Source organism: Palaemon carinicauda, chromosome 34, assembly GCF_036898095.1.
Source record: "Palaemon carinicauda isolate YSFRI2023 chromosome 34, ASM3689809v2, whole genome shotgun sequence".
Taxonomy (NCBI): Eukaryota; Metazoa; Arthropoda; class Malacostraca; order Decapoda; family Palaemonidae; genus Palaemon; species Palaemon carinicauda.
The window spans coordinates 41995359-42003810 of record NC_090758.1 but is presented as its reverse complement, the minus strand read 5'-3'; positions in this window follow the sequence as shown (position 1 = coordinate 42003810).

Below are 8452 nucleotides of genomic sequence, written 5' to 3'. Positions count from 1 at the left end.
ATAAAATTAGAATATGCTCATGATTTAATCTTCATTTGGTCATCTGGTTTTCATAATTAATATCTCAAAGTATTTTATGTCCAAAATGTTATTTCAACCACTTTCAATCCCATCAACTAATTTCTAATTTTAAAATTACCTTTAAAGTCTCAAAATCTTTGTCAAAGTGACTATTTGTTTACATATAAAATAAATTCACTCTATTTCATTATCAATTACTATATTATATATTTTGTGTTTTTTCTCCAAAGAAGCTTAGATTCCACATCATGTTGAATGTGTCAAGGAATTATTCATTTTGTGAGTTTATATTTCCGAATGAAATAAAATAAAACATACACCATTGCTTATAATATGTATTTAAGGGCTTCTTTTCACCCATATTAAACCAAGAACAGCTTTACTGATATACATTAATTTCCTAAGGAAATGATGATAAGGTTTACTAATAATAATAATGATTATAATAATAGTCCAAAAGGACATAGTACCAGGGATTTAAGGGATAAAGCTACCAGATGGGAGCTACATCAAACACATAGATAAGACGGAATACAAATACCTTGGGAATAATGGATGGAGGTGATATAGAATACCTTGAGATGAAGGACACGATCGGGAAAGAATAGACGCAGAGACTTAAGGGATACTCAAGTCAAAACTCAACGCCAGAAATATGATAAAAGCCATAAACCCATGGGCACTACCAGTAATCAGACACAGCACTGGAATAATCGAATGGACGAAGGCAGAACTCCCCCCCCCCCCCAAAAAAAAAAAAAGAAAAGAAACATAAAGCGATACACAAAGTATTACACCCAAGAGCGAATACGGACCGGCTCTGCAAAGCACGAAAGGAAGGAGGGAGAGGACTACTAAGCGTAGAAGACTGCATTAACATCAAGAATAGAGTACTGGGGCAATATCTGAAAACCAGTGAAGACGAGTGGCCCAAGAGTGCATGGGAAGGACTGATAAGAGTAGGCGAGGACCCAGAAATATACAGAGACAGGAGAATGACAAACAGAATAGAGGACTGGCACAACAAACCAATGCACGGCCAATACATGAGACACACTAAACAATATGTTCAAAGAACGATAGAAGGAAATAACATCTCTCCCATATGTAGTAATTGCAATATGAAAGTGAAGCCATAAACCACGTAGTAAGCGAATGTCGGGTACTTGCACACCACCAGTACAAAGGAGGCATGATACAGAGGCAAAATCCCTCCACTGAAGCCCGTGCAAGAAACATCAGCTCCCTTGCAGTAATAACTGGTACGAGCACCAACCTGAGGAAGTGATAGAAAACGATCAGGCGATGATCCTCCGGGACTATAGTATCCGAACAGATAGGGTAATATGTGCAAGGGACGTTGTTTGACAAAATCAAGAAGAAAGTATCACTCATTAATGTCGTAGTACCGTGGGACTCCAGAAGTCGAAGAGAAAGAGAGGGAAAAAATAAGAAGAATATGGGATTTGCCACTGGAAATTGTTCCCATAATCATAGGAACACTAGGCACGATCCCAATATCCCTGACAAGGAATCTAGAAAAACTAGAGGCTGAAGTAGCGCCAGGACTCGTGCAGAAGAGTGGGATCCTGGGAACGGAGCATATAATAAGAAAAGTGATGGACTCTTAAGGAGGCAGGATGCAACCAGGAACCTTACACTATAAATATCACACTGTCGAAAGACAGTGATAGAGAAAATTATAATAATAATAATAATAATAATAATAATAATAATAATAATAATAATAATAATAATAATAATAATAATAATAATAATAATAATAATAATAATAATAATAATAATGATAATAATAATAATAATAATTACCTTTCATACTATATACACGTGACACGTGGTTTGGCCTAGAAACAAGCTTGTTGCATATGCAGATGATGCTACTCTCTTTGCATCAATTCCATCCCCTGAATGTAGATCTGGGGTTTGTGAATCCCTTTATAGAGATTTAGATAAAATTAGTGCATGGTGCAAATTATGGAGTATGAAGTTGAATCCTAACAAAACTCAAAGTATGATTGTAAGTAGGTCAAGGACGGTGGCTCCTCAACATCCGGATCTCAGCATTGATAATGTTTGTTTAAATTTGTATGACTCTTTTGAAATTTTAGGTGTGATTCTCGACAGCAAATTTACTTTTGAGAAACACATTAGGTCTGTGTCTTCTTCAATTGTACAAACATTGGCTTATTGAGAAAGTCTTAAGATTTTTTGCTGATCAATCTATTTTGAAGAATTGTTTAAATTCTTTCATTCTACCCTGTTTTGAGTATTGTTCTCCTGTCTGGTGTTCAGCTGCTGATTCTCTTTTTAATTTGTTGGACAAAGACTTACGGCCTATTAAATATATTATTCCTGATCTAGGTATTAATCTTTGGCACTGTCGTTCAATTAGTTCATTATGCATGTTGCATAAGATTTTTTATAACTCTGACCATCCTTTACATTCAGATCTCCATGGACAATTCTATCCTGTTCGTAATACTAGGTAGGCAGTTAAATCTAATAGCCAGGCCTTCGCCATCATGAGGTTCAATACTACACAGTATTCTAGAAGTTTTATCCCAGCTATTACCAAGTTGTGGAATGATCTTCTTGATCGGGTAGTTTAATCAGTAGAACTTTAAAAGTTCAAAGTTGGAGCAAATATTTTTATGTTGACCAGGCTAACATGAGTCTTTTTATAGTTAAAATATATGACATATCTGTTTTTGACGTTGCTAATAGTTAATATATGAAATATCCATTTTAACGTTGTTACTGTTTTTAGGATAATTTATTGTTAATGTGTCCTCATCATCTATTTATTTCCTTTTTTCCTTTCCTCACTGGGCTATTTTTCCCTATTGGAGCCCTTGGGCTTATAGCATCTCGCTTTTTCCACTAGGGTTGTAGCTTGGCTAGAAATGATAATAATAATAATAATAATAATAATAATAATAATAATAATAATAATAATAATAATAATAATTAACACATTTATCTTCCATACTCACCTGTACATTCACACCCTTGTCATGACTATTCTTTTTCTTCCCATACTCGACTAACACCATTTGCTTATATAGTAAACCTAATGTCTTACACCTACTGGGTTCATACTTGTTCATTTTTAGCCATTTATCCACCCCATTCTCCTGAATATATCCTGGTACTTCCTTCCATTTACGCAACTGGTTGTGGTGTGCCCTAACTTTTTCTCCACTACCATCCACACATACTTTACCCAAAACGTAACTAAGCACACTAGGACCAACATTTAACACTTCATATGGACCTTCAAACCTATCACGAACCTTATCAATATTCATTCTTCCCTTTTGAATTACTTCTTTTAACACTTTCTCTCTCACTTTATAGGTTACAAACCTCTCATTCGCTTTCTTCCAAACATCTCTATCATTCTCAGACACACTCAACCTCAGTCTCACTATCTTTTAAAAATTCAACACAAACTTACACGGAGACATACCTGTATTCTTGTGCACCGTCGCATTATACGCCTACAACCCACGCCTAACATATAAATTCCAGTCATTATCACATATACTCATCATTCGCAAAATTTTAGTCAATGTTCTTACAGTCCTTTCAGCCAAACCATTCGCACTAGGCATATACGGAGTTGAATACACATGTTCAATAACCCAGTCTCTTAACATCTGCTCAAACTCCCATCCAACAAACTCAGGTGCATTATCACTTAACATTATCGAAGGCTTACATACACACATCGGCAACATCACTTGACCTACCATTCTCGCTCATTTTATTTTTGATTGAGTACTGCATACGTAAACTTACTCATATGATCGACCATGATAATCATTTCCACATGTCTCCTCGCAGTCATAGGCAATGAACCACAATCAATCACAAACATCTCAAATGGCTCTTTCAAACGTAACCTCAAAACAAGTGGACTTGCATGCATGTTTTGATACTTCCCCTTCTGACAATCCTCACAAGTAGTCGCTACATCCCTACATGACTCAACCCAGGTGTGAACAACCTTCCTCGCTTGCATTCCCACAATTTATTCTTCCCCATATACCCATACCTATCATGCACTAACATACATATAATTGCAGGTACATGCATCGGAAATACAGGAACATATATATCTTCATCCATTCCTTTATGCCAAAAATACACATAATTCTTACAAACAAGAAATCTTTTCACAACCTTCTTATACACTTCCAAATCAGACGGCCATTCTTCTACCCTACTACCATTCAAAATATATTCACGTAACCTATTAATTTCCAAACATTCATCTTGCATGTATTCCACCTCTTCTTTGGTCAACAAATCATCTTCACTCTTCGTAATATCAATCATGCCAACAAAATTTACCATAAATGCACCATTATCCTCAATTACTATTATATTACAGCCATTCTTTAAAAGCATAGCTTCACCAACATCAACTGACCCATTGCAACCTCAATAAATCTAATCTTATCAAAAAACGGCTAGGCATTTCATTCTCTCCCATTACAATAAAATTATGTTCAACTTCCATACATCCCTAGATTTACCCTCAACCTCAATTCTACCCAAACAAGTAAATTTCCCTGACCTATTCCATGAATTCTCACACTCGTATCAAACAATGCTGCTTTTGTCCTTAAGTCAGACGTAATTGATATTAGGTTCAAACGGATTTTTAATTTTCCAGTATAGAAAACTTTGTGACGATGTAAATCACTAAAGAATATATTGGAAGGTCTCAATAAAAAGCTATGCCACCACCAATTAGTCAATGTTTTTATATATAGCAATGATGATTTACAAACACTCACACAGACACAGACAAACATAAACACACACACACACACACATATATATATACATATATATATATATATATATATATATATATATATATATATATATATATATACACATATATATATATATATATATATATATATATATATATATATATATATATATATATACATATATATATATATATATATATATATATATATATATATATATATATATATATATAAATATATATATACATATATATATATATATAAATATATATATATATATATATATATATATATATATATATATATTATATATATATATATATATATATATATATATATATATATATATATATATATATTTATATATATATATATATATATATATATATATATATATATATATATATATATATATATATATATATATATAAACAGAAAATGAGACATGTATGTATGCATGTATGTATATATGTATGTGTGTATGTAGGGTTGTATGTATATATGTATGTATGTCTTTTAATTTAAAGCGTAGCGTATGCAACCTGAAAATATATTTACTAAAAGACAGAAGTAAACATAAAATCCTCAATTTAGACAAAATTATCATTCAAGAATTGTTATTCTTCAAGCAGCGAATATAATATAATTTGAGGCAATGAAGATAATTTCCAATTATATTCCAAGGAATATCAGTTGAGATATTCCTGTCTTTTCGTCTACCTAAATAGTTTTTTCGGTCTTAAAGTCTTTTGATTTCATTTCCGGGGGGCAGAAGATGCATCTGTTTAAATACTGGATATCCAGTTGATTTCAGGGGTTTATAGGGTTAGCAAAATGTGGGCTTATTCCCTTGACATTTCTCCAATATTTGAGTTCATGGAAGGATCCCATATTTTTAATTTTCATGGGAACAGTCAAGTGTTTGATTTCATTCAGTTCCAGGAACACTTCCTGTTTAATTGGAAGTATGACAGTTTTTGGGGGGTTTTTTTATTTACAAACAGAGAACTTTTTTTTCCCTTTGAATTTCAAAACTGTTTTTTTTTTAAAGTGTCATTTAAAATTGATCTAATGAGGTAATTCAATGTAAATATAATATATTTTATGTTGATAAAAAAAATAATTTGTTAAGATTATCATTTTAAAGGATTTTATATAGATCTATCTATATACCAAGGCACTTCCCCCAATTTTGGGGGGTAGCCGACACCAACAATGAAACAAAACAAAAAGGGGACCTCTACTCTCTATGTTCCTTCAGCCTAATCAGGGACTCAACCGAGTTCAGCTGGTACTGCTAGGGTGCCACAGCCCAACCTCCCACATTTCCACCACAGATGAAGCTTCATAATGCTGACTCCCCTACTGCTGCTACCTCCGCGGTCATCTAAGGCCCCGGAGGAAGCAGCAGGGCCTACTGGAACTGCGTCACAATCGCTCGCCATTCATTCCTATTTCTAGCACGCTCTCTTGCCTCTCTCACATCTATCCTCCTATCACCCAGAGCTTTCTTCACACCATCCATCCACCCAAACCTCGGCCTTCCTCTTGTACTTCTCCCCTCAACTCTTGCATTCATCACCTTCTTTAGCAGACAACCATTTCCATTCTCTCAACATGGCCAAACCACCTCAACACATTCATAGCCACTCTAGCCGCTAAATCATTTCTTACACCCGTTCTCTCTCTCACCACTTCGTTCCTAACCCTATCTACTCGAGATACACCAGCCATACTTCTCAGACACTTCATCTCAAACACATTCAATTTCTGTCTCTCCATCACTTTCATTCCCCACGACTCCGATCCATACATCACAGTTGGTACAATCACTTTCTCATATAGAACTCTCTTTACATTCATGCCCAACCCTCTATTTTTTACTACTCCCTTAACTGCCCCCAAAACTTTGCAACCTTCATTCACTCTCTGACGTACATCTGCTTCCACTCCACCATTTGCTGCAACAACAGACCCCAAGTACTTAAACTGATCCACCTACTCAAGTAACTCTCCATTCAACATGACATTCAACCTTGCACCACCTTCCCTTCTCGTACATCTCATAACCTTACTCTTACCCACATTAACTCTCAACTTCCTTCTCTCACACACCCTTCCAAATTCTGTCACTAGTCGGTCAAGCTTCTCTTCTGTGTCTGCTACCAGTACAGTATCATCCGCAAACAGCAACTGATTTACCTCCCATTCATGGTCATTCTCGCCTACCAGTTTTAATCCTCGTCCAAGCACTCGAGCATTCACCTCTCTCACCACTCCATCAACATACAAGTTAAACAACCACGGCGACATCACACATCCCTGTCTCAGCCCCACTCTCACCGGAAACCAATCACTCACTTCATTTCCTATTCTAACACATGCTTTACTACCTTTGTATAAACTTTTCACTGCTTGCAACAACCTTCCACCAACTCCATATAACCTCATCACATCCCACATTGCTTCCCTATCAACTCTATCATATGCTTTCTCCAGATCCATAAACGCAACATACACCTCCTTACCTTTTGCTAAATATTTCTCGCATATCTGCCTAACTGTAAAAATCTGATTCATACAACCCCTACCTCTTCTAAAACCACCCTGTACTTCCAACATTGCGTTCTCTGTTTTATCCTTAATCCTATTAATCAGTACTCTACCATACACTTTTCCAACTACACTCAACAAACTAATACCTCTTGAATTACAACACTCATGCACATCTCCCTTACCCTTATATAGTGGTACAATACATGCACAAACCCAATCTACTGGTACCATTGACAACACAAAACACATATTAAACAATCTCACCAACCATTCAAGTACAGTCACACCCCCTTCCTTCAACATCTCAGCTTTCACACCGTCCATACCAGATGCTTTTCCTACTCTCGTTTCATCTAGTGCTCTCCTCACTTCCTCTATTGTTATCTCTCTCTCAACATTCCTCAACATTCAGCAAACTTTCAAAATATTCCGCCCACCTTTTCCTTGCCTCCTCTCCTTTTAACAACCTTCCATTTCCATCTTTCACTGTCTCTTCAATTCTTGCGCCAGCCTTCCTTACTCTCTTCACTTCTTTCCAAAACTTCTTCTTATTCTCTTCATATGACTGACCCAATCCCTGACCCCACCTCAGGTCAGCTGCCCTCTTTGCCTCACGTACCTTGCGCTTTACTTCCACCTTTTTCTCTCTATATTTTTCATACTTCTCTATACTATTACTCTGCAGCCATTCTTCAAAAGCCCTCTTCTTCTCTTCCACTTTCACCTTCACTCCTTCATTCCACCATTCACTGCCCTTCCTCATGCTGCCTCCAACAACCTTCTTGCCACATACATCACTTGCAATCCCAACAAAATTTTCTTTTACTAACTTCCATTCCTCCTCTAAATTACCAGTTTCTCTTACTCCCACCTCATCATATGCCATTTTCAACCTTTCCTGATATTTACTTCTTACCCCCGGTTTTATTAGCTCTTCAATCCTCACTACCTCCCTTTTACATCCACCTACTCTATTCCCCCACTCTTTTGCTACAACTAATTTTCCTTCCACTAAAAAATGATCAGACATACCGTTAGCCATACCCCTAAACACGTGCACGTCTTTC